Here is a 19,619-nt window from a genome sequence, read left to right as displayed (position 1 = left end):
TATAACCCTGCTAGGAAAGAGGGTCCCCTCCCACTGCCATCCTAGCCTCGGAGCGCGCCAGCCAATGGGGACCCAGCCAGAAACCGGGAGGGTGGGCGGAAGGTTGGGGCGGGGGCTCCCTCGAGCTTTCTTCCTTGGCCGGCCGCCCTTTTCTGGGCACAGTCCCGTTACTTCTTGGGCTAGCCAGCCCGGGACTCTCAGGGGCTTTCCTGATGATGTCCGGAACTCTGCTCTCCCACTGGGTGCTGAAAAGCGCGAGGTGGCGTGGCGGGTGTGGGGAGCGCCGGAAAGTGGACCCAAGGGGTCCCAGGCATCCAGCCAAAGGGGCGTGGGAGGAGACGAGTTGGTGGGAGGGGCGCGGCCGCTGGGCTGCGGTCTGATGGGAGTGGGTGGGTGTGGAGACCCGCGGGCAAAGAAGCAGGAAGAGGGGGAGGAAAGGATCCGACCGATCCGAAGGCGCGGAGAAAGAAACAAAGAGAACCGGAGATTGGATTGCGGGGTGGAGACGCACGCAGCCCAGGACGCGGAGCTCAAGTCCCGCGCAGCTTCGCTCTCCACCCGCTTTGAAAGGGCACTACTCCACCCCCGTGCTTCTTTTCATTGTCTTGTCTTGGGGAATCCTGGGAATCCTGTTCAGGGACCTGAAAGGCCAGCTTCAGACGGCCAGAGCTTCGAGGCTAAGGCCGAGGAAAGCCCAGGGGAGGGGGTGAGGTCGCTGAGTCACCGGCCGTGACTCGCGGCTCCCTGCTGCACCGCGGAGATTGAAGGCTCCTAGCGGTTCAGGGTAAACCGTTAGACGAGATTGACTCAAGTCTCTTCTGGGCCAGCGCGCGACGTTTGTTCTAAGTTTCACCAACTTAGATCTGGGCCGCCGCTTTGATGTGTGCGGTCCAGCCGTAGGGAGACAAGAGCGCCCCTAAGTTCTTAAGAACTCGCCAAACCTGACTTTGTTCTAGTGCGCGGAATTCTCCTTAGTAAGAAACTTTTGCAGAACCTGGAGAGCGGCCAAAAGCGAGTCTCTGAGATCACAAATGCACTCCGGGAGTCTTTTCATGCAAAGTTCCCTCCCCCGTCCCTCTGGTCTCCTCTGTCTCTCTGTCTCTATCTCTCAGTGTCTCTCTCAGTGTTTGTCTCCCTCCCTTCCCCCTCCCTCTTCCTCCTCCCCGCCATGAAACCACACCCGACTTTGAGCACGCTCTGCAAGTTCTGGGCGAAAGAGGAAACGGCATCCGTAGTTTCAAAATCAAATTCAAAGATCACTGGTTTTCTGCTAGTGGAAATTATTAAATTAAAATTATTAATCTGAACAATTGCACAATTACTTAGGTATTGTTTAAGAACTCCCAATTTGATCAGTTCGAATGAAAACCAGTTGTATAACTCAAAGGATGGAATGTTTGGAGGAAATAAATTTGTGTTAAGTTTCAGGACAGCGTTGTACAGTGTAGGATTCTGGTGCAATGTCGCAGTCCTGTCTTCCACAGGAATCCATGCAATTGGTCTTGGGGTGATAGAGTTAAAACTGTCCATGGAGCAAAAAGTTTGGGGTCCAGGACATGGGAGTGTCCGGATTTGGCCTTCACCTTTCTAGGGATGTCATTCAATTTAAAGGCTATTGTTTCAGTATTAGTAACAAGCCAGACTAAGTGGTTAGCAGCTCTGGCCCCAGGGGATCTGAACGGAGGACTTGTGATTAAGCAGTAGTTGAAAAATGACAGTTTTTTTTTTTTTAAGCGTTTAGATTTATGGGCTACTGCAAAACCATTGTAAAAGTAATTCTGTGGTAGATAAAGAAGTCTTTCCCTATGCTTATGGGGGTGGGGGCAGGGAGACACAAAGTATTGGAGATTACCTGACATTATAAAAAAAAATAGTTTAGAGCCAAAGGAAGGATTTATTCTTGTTTCCTTTGTACAGACCTCTTTTAGGCAATATTTTGTTTACCTCATTTCAGTTAGTCTTGGCAAATAGTGCTGCCAGGGTTGAGCTGCAGGACCCTTTGGGGCCCAGCTCTCCTGCTGTGGCTTTCTTTATTCTCTCATTCACTGGGGAGGCTGCCGGTCCTTCCCAAAGAGCATTCCTGGGGCTAGCCTGTGCTTCACATTACCGTCTTGCTTACTGAGAGCCTTTTATTCAAGCCACTGCTCAGCAAATGTCACCATTGTGAGTTTGCCTGGAGCCCTTAGGTTGAGAAAAGCGATTTCCCTATGGAGGAAAGGGAGGGTGGACCTTCCTCCTGCATGAAATGTTGATCCCAGGGCAGTACAGTGGCACTGTCAAGGGACACTTGTTGACTGACTCACTATGGAAAATGAGGGCAAGGGCAAAGGTTCTGGTGTGGCATGGCAGTGTGCCCTGTCAGCACCCACACAAAATTCCTCAGAAAATTACTTCTCCCAGGATGGGTTCTGGCCCTTCTCATCATCTGAGGGGCATCTCTTCTTTCTAACTTGTTACCATACTGTAATCTTAAGGGTGTGGGATCTGCTTGATGCCTATAAAACATACAAAAGTCTGTGTGTGTGTGTGTGTGTGTGTGTGTACATTTGTACATGTGTAGTATCCATTGTGTGTTTCCTGTTGGAAATTGCTGTAGTTTGGGGAAGACTGTAGAGTATAGATAAGTGAAAGCTACAAAAGCACTTCGCCATGCATGAAAAATACATAAGACTTTGAAAATAATTTAGCTCATTCTGAGAAATAACATATAGTCCCAGCTCAGTGCTTCACCCAATGGATAATAGTGATGGGAGTGGGGGAAAATCATTTGTCTAAATGAACACTGTCAAATGTGAAAACACATCTTGCTGGCTATGCTACCTATGTGCTTAGTTTCCTTTTGGAAGTAAACAGTACACAGACAGAGATATCTCAGCTTTCATATTTATTTTCTGATTGCTGTGAAAACCTATCTCAGAAGTATTTTTAAAAGCCAGATTCGGCATGATGCAAGTTGTATATAAATAAGGAGATGGTCGTATGATCTGTAGGCCAGTGTAAACACTACCATGTCTAAAGTACTAACAGTGATTTTGGAATTTGCAAGCTGTGGTGATGTCAGTTGAATTGGGCGACTTGAACTGACAAACCAGCCAACCGTGTGGACAAAAGCTTAGTGGCCTCTGGAGGCTTTGGAAACTGGCTAGCAGGAGACCACATGAAGAGGACAACCACTAGTAGGTCTTTCTGAATGGAATGTTTAGAAATGAGAAGGTGGACTGAATGAGAGTGTGGAAATATCATATAATACTCTGTAAATATACATGTATAATTTTATGTATTAGAAATCATATTGAAAAATGAGAGGTTGAAAACTGGCAAATATAAGAGTAATGGCAATAAAGGTAATAAATAATAATATGAATGCTTTAATTTTGTGCTGGATGATGGGCATTGTGTATACATTTAACTTAATTCCCTCACAGTATATCCTTCAAGATAGACTTGATTTTCCTGTGGTTGTGTAGTTAATAGCACAGGTAAGCAGTGAATTTGAACTGAAGTCTTTCTGGTTCCAATTGTACTTGTTATTTCTCTTTGCCTTGATGATGAAACTTTGCTTACTATCAACCAATTCAATTCATAAATAGCATTTAGGTACCTACTGTGTTCCAGCAACTAAGAAAAAAAGATAGGATAATTAACATCTTGCTGTGAAGGAATAGATTCCTAGAGGAAATTGGCAAATATACAGAATATCATGTTTTATGTTATTGAAATGATGTAAAAGTGATAATAGATAAGAGTGAAACATTATTTTTACCTGCACTCTAAACCCATACTTTTCATTTAAAAGCTTGACATTTTCATCCAGATTCTGTTCCGTCTCTTCCCAACCAAAACTGAATTTGGCTCATTTCACACACTAAAACCTCCCAACCTTGCAGCTTCTCCTTCCAGCTTCTCTATTGGGGCCACAGAGCAAAGTAACAAGATTGGAAACTTTGATTATTGTCACTTCCTTATCCTTGGATCACTTAGACCCAGCACTAACTGTTACATCCAACTTATTTCACACCTCATTCTCGAATTGCTGCAATTGACTTCCTCTTCTTCCAGCTTTTCCCTTCTTCTACAATTTGTCTGTCTTCAAGCTATAACCTCTTTTTCTTAAAGACTTCATTCTTAAGATTCCCTGATGATCCAAAGAGAGTTGTTCATCCTTTCACTAGGATGTAAGCTCGGTGAGACAGGGATTTCTCTCTATTATTCACCGTTCTATTTTCAGTGGCTAGAGAAGAGTTGGACACACATGTCAAACATATGAATTAATTCATGAGTAAAAGGAGAGTGGGGCTAATATTTACTGGTGCTTATGTTTAAGCATTGTGCTAGTCATTTTAGATACGATTGCATTTAATCTTTTATGAAGTATTATGATCCATAACTTTTATTAATTTATTCAGAATGGATTATTGATTATTTATCCAGTGTCAGGCATTCTTCCAGATACTTGGGAAGATAAACAAGACAGGCATGGTTCAGGCCCTCTTGAACACAAATTTGAGTCTACATGAGTGTGTACACAGTACAGGGAGACAGTACTCAAGTAAAGGAACAAACTTAAAAATGCAAGTTGTAATAAAGACCACGAAAGAAACAGAAATTTCCATGTGAAGAGGTTGAAGTTCTTAACAAACATGTGGCCTTTGAAAAACCATGCAAAATGTGCCCATGCATCCTCATTCTCCACCCTTCCCCAGGAGGCAAAAACTTCAATGAAGACTTGAGCTCTGTTCCATGAATATGACACATTCACCATACCTTCACATCTTTCCTCATATTTCTTTCAGCAGATAGGACCTGCTTGTTTGAAGTTTTGTTTCTGCAATTTCAGTTACCCAGGGCCAACAGTGGTCCAAAAATATAACAGTGCAATAAGATTTTGAGAGGGAAGAGTCCATATTCATGTAACTTTTGCTACAGTGTGTTGTTATAATTACTCCATTTTATTATAGTCATTGTTGTTAATGTCTTACTGAGCGTAACTTGTACATTAAACTTTATTATATGTGTGTATAGGCACCTGAAATCCAGTGTATACCTTTGGTAACTATTGGAATATATCCCCCACAGATAGAAGGAGAATACTGTATTTATTTTCTATACTGCTTGCAGTGTTTCTTAGTATATTCAGGTAAGTCAGAAACATTTCATAACTCTAGGAAAAGATTAAGAATAACATAAAGAGCTAGAGAACTAGAGTGGAGCTACAGGGGTTTAGAAGAAGAAAATATCATATCCATTTGGGGGCCATCAGATATGTACTGAGAAAAGATGACGGATGGGTATGATTTTTATAGGTTATCATGGTCCTGAGAAGGTGTCCTAAACTGCTCAAACAAATCAGCAAAAATTGCATAAAAGGAGAGTGCTGGGAACATTTAGCGAATAGGAAGAATCCTAAGGTTGCTGGATTGTGGAGCATTTTGTAGGGGAGAAAGGGAGCTGAGACAGAACATTGGACCATGCGTTGGAGGAGTAAATGCCAGGGAAAGGAGTTGATAATTAATGTGGTGGGCAGTGGAAATTCAGTGCAATTTTGGACTAGGAGAAAGACACACTTGTAGCTGTATTTTAGGAGAGTTTCTGTGGCATATTGTGGAGGAAGAATTGGGGAGGCCGATTCAGAGTTGTTCGTGGTAGATGAAGGGACTGGTAAAAGGCATCTGAAGTGGAGATGATTCTTAGAGATTGAAGTTAGGGAGAAGACAAGCAAAGTCAATTGGGCACTGAGGTTTCTGGACTGAATAACAAGAGGAATAACTACATTCTTGACAGAAATATTTAAGTGAAAAATTAATTTGAGGTGAAAGGTGATTAGTTCTGATCCCCTGACCTGAAGGTGTCTTCCCTTCTCTCCTCTATATAAAATAAAATCCCATAAGCTGAGGTATAACTGGATCATGTGGTTTTACATTCTGTAGCATTTCTAAGCTGTTCACTTAAAGAATAGTTAATGGTCTTTTATTGTTCTTTAGCTGTTTTGGGTGTATTGATTAGTTTTCCACAGCTAGAATAAAATAAGGATTTTTTTTGTATTCTCTAAAACAGCTAACATTAGCAAAGAAGTGAAGGTACATTTTCAGAATTGGTTCAGTTGATTAAAAACAGAAATAAAGAAAAAAGGGGGAGGAGGAGGTAAACAATCTCAGCCCAGTTATAAAAACAAGACATTATTTGAAAGAGCCCTAAAAAATATTGCCACAGTACAGTTATTGAGGGAGACAACTACAACAAAAATAGCAGGTATTTACCCAGTGGATTTTAATGTTGCTTTCACCACTTTTATTTTATTTTTTTAGAATCAAGGGAAAGGTCATGTTACTGCCAAAATTTTGCCTAGTACATTATTATCCTGGAAATTTACTCTGCCTATTATGAGGCTATCATGTAGTTCCTAAGTGGTACGCATTTTCTTCAGGAAATACTTATGTAAAGGACTGAATTATAATAAGAACTTTATTTAATAGCACAGTTTTCTTTTAAAGAACTGAAAAATTTTAAAATAATTTCTGTTTTGTCTTTATGCTAACCTGTGGACTTGTAGAAAAAACATCAAGTAACTATGTAGGCATAAGTTGTTTTCTGTATTTGGGGGAAAAAGAAAAGAACTGTATCCTCCTTATGTCAAAGCTGATTAATGAATTAACCAGTCTTTCAACAAATGGACAACTGGGAGATGCTTTAACTCTGGCATATCTCGTTCATTAAGCCAATGAAGTGATTGTTTTCAGAATATTAAATATGACACTTACTTGTGAATATGTTTGATAAGCTTGATGTTTAAAATATACCCTACCAAGCTTTGGTTTCTGGGTATAGTGAAAAAGATCATACTGATTTGTAGAGGTTAAAAATGCCAATCAAAAGACAAAGAATAGAAAAAAAAAATAAACACATAAACCAAATATCCCTAAGTGAAATAATGTGGCAAATGTAAGAAATATAAAATGACATAATGCTAAAACTATGCAAGGCAAGAAAGTTTTTTTTTAATTCATTAAATTACAGCAGGATATTAGTAAAGAAAGACCATTCTGAGTTAGCAGAATAAAGGGATCAGCGGCCCTGTTCATAATTCTAATACAGTGGTTTCTAAAATACAGAGTAAAGTTTTGTATTTCTAATTAACTAAGTACTAATAAGGCTCTCTAATGTGACTCATGTGGATATGTAGAATAAGGACCAAAAAAATTACAGAAATTTGAGCTTAATATAGATTAAGTACATGTTATTCATAAAAGAATTTACAAATTTTTTTTTCTGATACCGTATTATAATTTACTCATTCATTCTTTCTGGAACTTTAGAAAGTTAGACACATGAGACAGTGCAGAGATGTTTGTTATGTCTGGATCAACATTATTCTTTTACTAACTTTGATCTGGCTTTCAAAGCCTTTGATTAATGAACTCTAAGCAGTGATAACCAGGAGAGAACTCTAACAGTAATCATGATGATTGCTTATGGAGATTACGGGCCTGCCATGTGACCAATACTTGGCACATGGTAACTTTTTTAATCCTTACGGCTGTCTATGAGATGTCTGAAGAAGCTGACTCAAACTTACCAAGTCAGAATATGGCAGATCTGGGACCTGAACCCAGGGCTTCTAACTCCAGGTTCCCACTCTAAATTTCACTGTACCTCACCTACCATGGTAAGTTCGCACTCTTGTTGGTGATGCTCCAAGTCTCTTTCCCATTTATATCCTGGTGGCTGTCTCTGGATTTTTCTTTATTCCTGTTCTGATGCAGCAACAGGATTCATTTTGATTCAGAGAATATGGTGCCCGCGATGAATCATCATGAATTTTATGGACATTTTGGGGAGTTTTCTGTAGAGATCTCATTTTTTAATTCTGACTCAACCTGCCAGAATGAATTAATAGTTATGGTATTCGACTCCCACATAGCTAAATGAATAAAATGCTTAGCCACATTTGCCAGTGGAAAAGAAAGAAACTGACTACCTTTTTGGAACACATTAATTTCATAAGTAGGAACGACTTCCCATACTCACTTATCATTAGTGTGAGTTTTAGGGAGATATGTTGATATTTAATTCCAGGATGCTAATACTGTACAATCTAAGAATAGTGAAGAGTTGTGTGAAAAGATAGAGTGTTCAGGGAATTACAAGGGCAACCAAGATCTTTCAAGGCCACACCAAAGCAGCTGTACTGATAATACATATGAGCTTCCTACCCAGTTTTTAAAAATTTTTCTGCAATTCTGATCTTATTGCTTTTGCCTAATTTGGTTTTTCTAAGTAATACTTATCAACACCAGTTTCGTTTTTAAATAGAGCATGTTAAAGTACTTTACACATGAAAGCAACAGCAGCACATATCACAGTTACATCGTGGGTATAAGGGGAAAAGCACATATAAAATGTTAAAAAGCCTGGTTAAACGGTAACCGGTTACATAGTTACCTTGAAGATGAGATGATTCTGAAAAGAATCAGCAACCCCACTCAGTTGATGTACTTTGAGTTAGTTAATTTTCCAGGCTCTCTGCTGGGTGCTAAGAACATAAAAATGAATAAAACCCCTTCCTTGCCTTTAGAGGGTGCCTCATCTACTTCTCTCTTCTCTGATAAATAATTTTGTCTCTACGTCTTGCATAACAGTGTGGTAACATTGAGATGTAGGTGAATAAGCTTCGTAATATCTCCCCAAAGTCAAAGGGTTTGGGGGCAATAACACTTACTTTTCTCTGAAATCCACAGAAATAGAGTTTACTGTTTTGTTCCCCTTGATAAAATATAGCACAATACCTGGTTGCTGGGTTACTACATAAAACACAGGCCCCCAGACTGCAGCTGGGAAGAGCAGTTAGCAATTAAATAAGGAAATGACTAGTGGGTTTGAAACCCAACACACTGCCCATGTACTTCTTTGCATGGTAAGGCATCTATGTTACTTAGGCAACTCTTGTTACTAAGGAAGTAGTTTTGGTGACTCATCTTCATACAGAATGATTTATTTCAAAATCTGAGTGTTCAGTAACTTTACCATTATGTTCTGTTTTCTCTTCTTTCGACTAAGCTAGGAAACCTACATTTGGATGGAATAAGTTTACTACTTGAAAGCATATTATTTATTGACCAGCTCATAATTTGAAATGTACTGGACTCCTGGTGATCAGAGTTAAAGGTCAGTAGTTCCTGCAATATATTGATATATTAATGGTAGAACTAACAGTTTCTTTTTTAGGCAGAAATGTTGTATCTCATAACAACGTTTCTTGTCAATTATTTTGTATTGAAGGTAAAACTGCCATTTAAAATACTAGTCACACTTTCAGTAATGAAAGTGGAATACTGAAGTATTTTATACTATTACATAAAAATCCTTATCCCCCCCCCAAAGAAATAAGCAATGGAATTAAAATTTCCTCTGAGAGTTATCTAGAAATAATAGCTACAAAAATGAAGAAACCCTAAGGAAATTCCTTTGTCATCTTCTTCCTTCAGATTTTCAGTCTATCAACTTGTGGTTCCAATAGCATTTGCTGATTGACAGTTGATATTTTTTCTGCACTAACAAATAGTAGAAAAGCATTCAAGAAGTCGTAGAAAAAGTCAGTCACATAAAAGAATTACAGGTAAATAATATATTTGGAGAATTGTATGGAAGAACTTACTATTGACAGATTAAGCAAACCAGAAACTGAGAGTATGAGTTGGATTTGGGGATTATTCTCAAAATTTCCTGGCTTGGGCTCCAGGTTTTGCTGGAATCTCAGTGGTGCCAGCTCTCAGTGTGGTCAGGGGGACTCACCTGAATCGCCATTAGATCTTTTGTCCTGATTCCAGAAATCATGCCACAAATCTTGAAATTTAGTCGGGGTTACGTCAGCTGTTTCCATTGTGTTTTCAATTTACTCCTTTTCTGTTTTTATTTTTGTTGCTGGAAGAGCTTGAAAAAGTCAATGAGTCATGGTAGACCTGAAGCCAAGGCTCTGAGTACCATGTGTACAATGGATGCTTGGAACTTGGCATCCAGACCATTTCTTGAATTGTGGTACCCGGACCGGCATCATCTGGGAATTTGTTAGGAATTCCAATACTGGGTCCTCACCCTAAACCAACTGAATCAGAAACTCCAGGAGCAGGTGAGGTCTAGCCACCTGTGTTTTAACAAGAGGTGATTAAGAGACCCACTGTGCTGGGGGAATCCTGAGTACATGTGGCCATGCAGAGAATAGTGCTGTGATTGGAGAATGGGGAAAATTGATGAGATGATAGAAAAGAACCTTAGGCATTTTTGAATTCAAAAAAGAAAAAAAAAGTCTTAAAAGCCTAGAATTTAATTTACAGGACTAAGTGCTTGCACCAATCTTTGCTTTTTTAGAGAGGGGCAATCCAGATGACTAGGATATTATGAAATACATTGGCTTCATTCTGAAATTGTAGAAGAATCTCTTTAGTGAGTAAATGCAACTTTTCCTTATTAGCACATAAATTCAACTCGGGTTTATAAAATCCTATAGGATTCTTGTATTCTGTTGACTTGGCTGACTCATTTGTCTCTTGGGACCCATTTCAGACATCTGAAAACCATATGTGTTGCCACTCTCCGTGGATTATCTCATCTGTGTGAAGGAAGTAAGAGAATTTTGAAGCATTTTGATTACTAAGAAATGCAGAGCATAAGGATCAAAAGTGATTAACATAAACACTGATGATAAAGAAGTAGAGTTGATACAAAAATTGTGTAGATTTGATTAAAAAATTAGTTGCTTATTTTAATTTCTCTTTGATAGATGTGCCTTTTGGTGCTGACTCAATCATATATGAGCTGTTTGATTTTAGACAAATCACAATTTAAAAAAATGTTTTTTAGTTGTAGCAGTACCTTTGTTTTTTGTTTTGTTTTGTTTTGTTTGTTTTTATATGTGGTGCTGAGGATAGAACCCAGTGCCTCACACATGCAAAGCAAGCACTCTACCATTGAGCCACAATCCCAGCCCAACAAATCACATTTTTTAAGAGCTTTTAACTTTACTTTCTTCATCTAAAGCATCATGTTGATAATGCCTACTTACAGGATTATTGTGAAAATAATGTTAGGTAAGTATGAAAATGCAGCTTTTAAAAATCGAACATATCATTTTTAAGTATTGTTGTTGTGATTGTTGTTATTTTGTGTCTGGGTTGGGTAAGTTTCATGATTGTTGACATGATGACATCACCTGGGAATGTAGAATAAGTATGCATATCATCAGATTTTATGGTTAAAAAAATAGGTATGTTTATTTGCCTTCTAATGCTCCATTGAAGGAATGTTTCCATTTTCTCATGAAATGGTGGAAATAAATACACATTTTTATTAAAGAAACCAAGTCTGATATTTTGTATCCTTTGAATTGAAAGACTACATTTCATTTTTTTCATGGAAAATGGGGGACTACTGGGTTAAATTTTCAGCAAAAATAGCAGACACATGACAGGAATACAGATAATACCAAATAAAATTATAACGTGTTTTTAAAAAGTGTCACAAAACAATATGAAAGGAAAAACTGGATATTTGGAGAAAAGTTCAGTCTTAAAACCTCATTTCACATCCTACATGAAAATAAATTTAAAAAAAAATAAGAACATGTAGGCAAATTTGGCTCATTTAAAAAATAAATGACAAAAATTAAAGTATGATTATTCAGTAAGAAACACATTATTACTTCATCAGAAAAGGACACATATCACCAGTAATTGACAAAATAAAAAATACAAGTGACAATAATTAACCCTCAATACTGATCAGTAATGGTAAATAAAAATGATACACTGTTTTGGCTCACTGCTCATGACAGTGCAGAGGGTGAGCATTCTCTGGCACTGCTGATGGGATTTGGGGCTCTGGTATTTCTGGAAACCAGTTTCAAGAACTCAGATTGTAAGTCTTTACCCAAGAACCCCACTTGTAGACTCTATCTGAAGAACATATTAGGAGCTTTGAATGTTCAATTTGTGTCATTTGTTTTACCCCTCACCATCAGCACACATTCTTTCTAAAATTCAGAAAAATAAAAATAAATTTAAAAATCACAGGTCTCTTTGGTATGTCTAATGAAAAACAGAACTGATCATGTTAAAATACTAGATGAGAGGGCTCATATATGTAGGATGGATCTGTAATAATGTTCTGATTAAAAGATAACTAGTGGTAAATAGGTCTGGTAAAAGACAATTAGTGCAAATATTAACAGGAAAAACATGAAAATTCAGCCATGGGTATCTAATGTAGTTCTAATTTTCTTTGTTTATATATTTCTTCATTTTCTAAATTATGTGTTATTGGTAAACATTTTCTTATTAGCAAAATTGAGAAACAATGGTCAGAAGACTCTTAAAATTGGGTTGGGCTCCCAATATTCTGAGGTTTACTGATTATTATTACTTTACTGCTTATCAGGACCCTCTCACTTCTGGTAATATTTTAAAAATTGTTTTCCAAATAGTAATATCTCGCCCTAGAAGGAACAAGTGACATGATTCAACTGGGATGTTACGTTTTGGATATTAAATCTATGAACTACAAGGATTCATACAAAATGGTCTTTGTTGCATTTTTCCACCCTACTTTAGAATGCAGTCCTAAAATGAAAGGAATAAGAGAGAATGTGATATGTGGATTCCTGACATTCTTTCCTAACCAGAATCATTTTTAAAACTCCTAATATGGAATTCTTCCTTAAAATATTTGCCAACTCTTTTTTTTTTATTTGACAACTTGTAGGGTTTTTTTTTTTTAAAGATAAAGCTGGTGCTATCTTTTTATTTTCCTTTGTTTATATATGTGATTATGTGATTTGCAAATATATGTTAATTTATAAACATGAAGTTTTTCTTTTTTTCATAAAAAACTGAATATCCAAAAAGAAAAGCTGATAGGTCTAAAACTGATTAATAAACATTTTAATTATTTATAATTCTTTGAGACTTAAAAGCCTAGATTGTCTTATTAGTTATACTACCCTACTGGTAAAATGTACTTTTGCCATCAATTAAAATATAGCCTATTTTAGCCAGTATTTTTTGAGAGACTAAACATAGAACAAGTTCCTTTGGGGAATTTAGATATTTCAGCTTAGCAATAGTTACCCTACATGGAAATGAAACACTCATGGTCTGTCTGCAGGAAAAAGTTTAGCTCTGTAAAATAAGGATTGATAGATTCTGCATATGAAGTGAGAGTTTGGGGAATAGGTGTGCTTGTATTAGACTCTAAAACTGACTTTGTAAGCTGATAAGTTAACAATTTAGAATAAGTATAGGGTTTTTTTCTTATGTAGACAGAATAGATTGATTGTAGCTCCAGGGAACTATTATTACATTTTAGCTATTTTAATCATGATTGGATCATATGCAGATGATTCTAAGTGATACTTTCATGTAACTAGTCCTAAATAAACAGGGCTAGAAAAAATCTTGTAAGTATGTCCTTTATTTTTGTATTGTAGTTTATTATTCTAATGATGTAGCAATGAAAAACAGAAACAGACTATGAAGAAGAATAAGGAGTTCATGGAGTTTGAATATTTATTTCCTTTTCTTAATATTGATAGTTCTGGATTGTATGTTTTGGTTCCCTCCAGCAGTTCTGAGTGGGTGAATTGCTAGACAAAAGGAACAAAGTAACAACAGCTCTCCTGTAGTCCCAGCATGGGCTATATTTGCCCACATGGAAGAATGAAAGCTGTGTTAGAAATAGATGAGGAAAGAAATCTTGTTGTGTAATATGCAAACTGATCTCATGTTAATATACTCCTTTTGAAAGCATACTAGAATTTCCCCTATTAGAAAAGAATTGGTTATATCTTATGTTTTGACAAAGTTGTTCAGAAAATTGGAAGAAAAAATTATTTAATGTTTTAGGCTTATTATCGATTATATCTATCCATCTTCCACATCTATGAAGTACATATGTATAAAATTGAGTACAAACAGCTACCTTTTAGCAAATATTACCTATTTCGTAGGAGAACTGAGTATTTTAAGCAAGAAGCAAGATTCATATTAACCCATCTAATTCTAAGGGCCATGTTTCTTGCACTGTATTAGGCTGTCTTGCTAGAGTGATTGGCAGAAGAGCTATCACACATGCTGCTAATTAGCCTGTGGGATCGGTCCTCTTTTACTATGCGATGTTAACCTTTTTTGTCTGACCTCTATAACATGCATTGCTTTGTTGGCTTTGGTTTGCTTTATAGATCTCAAAAGTTGCCCTCAGTTCTCAGGTCAGCCTGTTCTCAGGAAGCAATGTGATCTTCATCCTAGAGCTACTTTAGATTCCTGGCTTTGCTTCTGTGTCAAGGGGCCCAGCAGGCCTGGGTCCACTGAGCCTACTCAGCATGTTTTGTATTATGTTATGGCAAAGCCAGCGATTGACAGACCTCTAGAGGGAACTGAGCTGGACTTCTTCCACCTAGCTGTGACACCAGACAAAATATTAAAACTTTCTGGATCTCCAGGTCTTCATCTTTAAAACAGATTACATGAAATCAGTGGTTTATGATACAGGTCTTTTGGGGAGGAAGCCATAGGAATTGATGGGGAATAGGAGGTAATCTAGCTTTATTCTGGGCCCACTACCATCCATGCTTCAACAACAGAGCAGTTAGGATTTGTGTGCATGGGACCTTGCACTTGTTCTATGTCTCCATCTCTCTTGGCTCTGATTCTAAATGAGTTTGTGTTTGAACAAAAGTTTGGGGAAAAAAAAAGAATTTGGAAAACACTGGACCAAATAGTTCTTAAGGTTCCTTCCAGAGGAAGGAGCTGGTGAAAGCAGTTTTAAAGAAAGATCCCCACTATATATTTTTAAAATATTTTTTAGTTGGACACAATGCCTTTAATTAGTTAATTTATTTATTTATTTTTATGGGGTGCATAGGATTGAACCCAGTGTCTCACATGGGCTGGGCAGGTACTCTACCACTGAGCTACAACCCCAGCCCCAAAAGACCCCCACTATCTTTAATTTGACTAAAATATAATATTTAAGATTGTTGCAAAACAGTTTTGAATGAGAAATTTCAAAAATAATCTCAAGGAGCAAAATCATGGCAAGATATCAGGCAGGCTGCATGGTATTTATGTGTTCCAGTAGAAATTAAAATAAAATTTCCTCTTGTTTCTTTTAAAAGCATTCTTTTTCTTCTGGGGTAAGTATGAGATAACATTATTCCCAGTTGGAGGTCATCAGAATATTCTTTTTCAATAGAAAAGTACTACTCCTTGAAGACACCAGAAAGTTTACTTTCCATCTGTTCTTTTTCTCTTGAAAGTTTATCATGCTGCTGACAGAACACATCTGCTCTTTCCTGTTGTGACAGTTGATCGAAAAGGTAACTAGATGCTACAGAAAGGGAAGGAGTTTTGATGCAAAACTTGCTTTGAGTTCCTTTTAGTCCTATTTTGGGGGTCTTATTTTAAATCAGTGTTCAATATGAATTATTAAGCAGTTTGTAGACATTTTGGCACAGTTTCTTTATGGAAGTCCTAGACATAAAGGTGGTAACTTGGAGACCATCGTTCTAGAGTGGTTTTGCCCAGGAGAACATTCTGTGATATGAAAATACTCTCTGTGTTAAGCAATAGGGTAACCAGTAGCGACTTGTGACTGTTGAGCACTTGAATCTACCCAATATGACTGCTGAACTAAATTTTTTGTTTATTAAATAAGTCATCAGATGTGGGTAGTGGCTCTTCTATTGTAAAAGGTTAGCTCTAGAGGATCAATGAAAATTTTGATCAATAATCAGTGAAATTAGTAAAAAGTCCTATGCTTAGGAAATAGAAGACATCCCTCACTTTTAAAATACTATTGACAATTTATGGTTTGAAATAGATTTTTTTAAAAATTTTAAAATTTTTTGATTGAATATTTCTTCAGTGCCTGGCACATAAAACAGTGGCTATGCTTTTAGTGGTATCCTCCACCTCTACGCCAGGTCTGCTTAACCTCAATTAGGAGGTGTCTCTTATTACTATTGAACAGTCTGTCTTTGACTTCCTGTGTTCTCACACTCAGTATCTTCTCAGCAAAGTCTATGGATTCCAGTTTCCAGTTTTACTCCACCCTGGCCCAAGCCCAGGCTACTCCTGAACACCTATAACAAGGCCCACCCTTTCCTAGAGCCCTTAGACTGTAGCTAACTGGACCATTCTATAGTCTGATGATTTGACCTTGTTCTGGGTCCAATGTTCAGTTTTAGCTCCTAAAATGAGCATCACCAAACTGGAGTATAACTGACATAAAAGATTGGATTCATGTCACATCAGAGTTGAAGGGACCATTACATTAGTCCTCCTTTATCCTTGGGAGATATGCTCCAAGACTCCCAGTGGATGCCTGAAATCATGGGTAGTACTGAACTCAAAATATAATGTGGAGGCTGGGGATGTGGCTCAAGCGGTAATGCACTATCCTGGCATGTGCGGATCACTGGGTTCAATCCTCAGCACCATATAAAAGTAACATAAAGATGTTGTGTCCATAGAAAACTAAAAAATAAATATTAAAAAACTCTCTCTCTCTCTAATATATATATATATATATATATATATATATATATATATATATAGTGTTTTTTCCACATATACACACCTGTGATAAAGTTAAAATTAAAAGTTAAGAATAGATAAAGATTAATAACAATAATAACAAAATAGAACAATTATAATTATATGCTGTAATAAAATTGTCAGCATCACTATTTTTGTGCTTTGGGGCTGCAGTGAAGTAAAATAAAGGTTACTGAACACAAGCATGGCAATATTTCAACAGTTTATCTGATAATCAAGATGTCAATGGCAGGCAGCATATCAAACATGGGTATACCAGACAAAGGACTGATTGATGTTCAGGGCAGGATGGAATGATGGTACTACACAAGATTTCATGTTGTTACTCAGAATAATGCATAATTTAAAACACTGTTTTTGGAGAATTCTATTTAATATTTTTGGACCCTAGCTGACTGGAGGTAACTGAAACTGCAGAAAGTGAAACAGCAGATAAGGAAGGGCTACTGTATATAGAAACTATTCAATAAGCATACAGCTATTTATATTCTGGTATGCAACAGGCAAAGTGCTTTTGATCCTCATTTAACCTTTTCAGCAATCACATGTCCAATTTATTTGTATATTTTAGAGTTATGCTTAGGCTCAGAGAGGCTAAGTGACTTAATCCAGGTCACCCAGGTAAGAAGTAGAGACCTGTGATTCTTATCTACATTCTGGCTCTTGAGCTTGTGTTTTTAGTTATAATGCATAATAAAATAGAGTTTTAAAAGTCAGTACAGAGGGCAAATCTAAAAGGAATTGAGTTTAGTAATTATAAAGAACAGTTTTCTAATAATTCAAGGTTTTCACCATCAAACTGCTCACTCTAGGTAGTACCATGTACCCTCATTAGCTACTTGAATGCCTGCGTTTTTTAATGCTCAAATATGAGTAACTTGGTAGAAAGGGTTCTTAAATACATGGGAGCTCATGAGTGGCACATGTGTGAGTGCTAGGGACCTTTCCAATTCAAATTTCTTCTGATTATAATTTGTCTCTTGAGGACATTTATTATCAATATATTCCATATGTTGCGCTTTCATTTTCCATGAAATTTATTAAGATGATTCTTTTTTTTCTATGTAAAATCAGAATGGAATTTGTTTATTACCTAAATTGGCAGAAGGAGGGTATTCTCTCATGTAGGTGAACCTGTAGAGTAATCCAATTCACTTTTCACTGAGGAATAAAAAATGACCTGGATCATGGAAACCGTAAGGTGATTGCCAAAAGTATTTTAAACAGATCTATTTAATTTTTTAGACAATAATGATAAGCAGGAAAGGAAGAAGGAAATGACACTGGATTCCAAGTTGCAGGATGTGCTCCACTATAACTGAGAGTGCTGCTATTATTTTAATATTCATCTTGGTATTACAAAGTGCTCTTGGTGAGTTCTGATATGCTTTATATGTACCTTCATTTTCTATGGATTCACTAACATTTTTATTTCTTAAAATGCATCTCATGTTTTAAGAGAAAATGCACTGAATATACTAAAATCTAAGTTTTGATAGTTGTATTTTCGAAAATATGTTGACTTTCTCTTATTAGAATATAAGCACTATTGGAAATGTTGTTAAGGATGATTTTATGGGAAACAAGGGAATTAGAGAGGTTTTTTTTCTCCCCTGTGAACATTCTAGATTCAATTTGGGAAAAAAAATAAGTCAATATATGTTCTCTTTCCCCCCCCTCTATTTGTTCATCTTATCTTTCTTCTCAGCTGCTCCCCATTGTGTCAACCCTCCTGGTTCTCTTCCTAAATCACACAGTTTGTACCAGAAATTGGAAGAGAGTGCATGTAATCCAAGGGATCCTAACTTGTACAGATACTTTCATGGAGGTAGTTAAGAATTATGATTATGCAGATAGTTTTTTCTTGAAAAATTTATCACATACGAAGAACTTTAGAGAGAAAATATCACAAAAAGAGATGATGTGGTTCATGGGAGCTGTAAACAGGTTTAGAAGGAACTGGAAGGATTTAGTGTAGGAACAGGGAGGAACCTGTTTTCAGCAAAGGAGGGAGATTGAGAAAACTGAAATGAGTTAAGGTGTCTAGCCTGGGAATCTAAAAGGAAGGCTTCACTTGAAGTGTAGGCATAAAAGATGGTTAGGAGATTTCTAGATAAGGTAACGAATATCAGCAAGGAAAGAGGCAGAGAAGTGACAGGTATGTCTAGGGAATGCTAATCAACTTAGTTTACAACAGAGTTCAAGAAAGGGAGAAATCAAAATAAGAAAAATAAGTTCCAGGCTACATTGCAAGGACTCTCAAGTATCAGATTTAATACTTTAAATACTAGTCTGTGCAGGGATGGTGGTTTAGCCCCCTTTCTTTTAGGAGGTTGGTATTTTTCATCAACTGTGCCACATATGTATGTACTGGCCCCTCCTACAAGGGAAGGCTCTCCATTGTATGTTTTGATTTATAGTGCTAATGCTGAACAAATTCTAGGTTTATTTATTAAATTGGCTGTTGACTATATATAAATCTCTGGGACTATCAAGCCCCCTTTAGACTTTATGTGCTGATAATTGTTTCTGGTGTTAATATCATATAATAAATATCATGAGTTTGTTTCATGCATTATATGTATGTTGTGTATATATTTGTGTATATATGTATAGTTTTATGAGTTTGTTTAAAACTATCTTTGTTTAAGGCAGATAAAAAATCTTTCTAGATATTTAATTTGAATAAATACTTATCATGGGGCCAAAAAAGAACTTATGTTTTTTCAAATACTAAACCAACCATGGAATCTTGGAACTGCAACACTCTCAGCACTCATCTCTTCCTTCCTTCCTTCCCCTTTATTTTACAGATGAGACAACACCACTTATCTCAAACTCACAATCAGTTACTGGTAATGCCAAGGCTAAAATTCAGTTTTCTGGTATCTTTCTATCATAGAAACTCTTCTTATCTGAAATAAGTGACCAATAAAAACAAAATATTTAAAAACTAACATACACTTGGAATTAAAAATAGATCACATCAAAATGGATCAGTCAGTCAGTTCTATAATT

The sequence above is a fragment of the Urocitellus parryii genome, chromosome 9 (genome assembly GCF_045843805.1).
Source record: "Urocitellus parryii isolate mUroPar1 chromosome 9, mUroPar1.hap1, whole genome shotgun sequence".
NCBI lineage: Eukaryota > Metazoa > Chordata > Mammalia > Rodentia > Sciuridae > Urocitellus > Urocitellus parryii.
Note: the sequence above shows the minus strand (reverse complement) of the source record.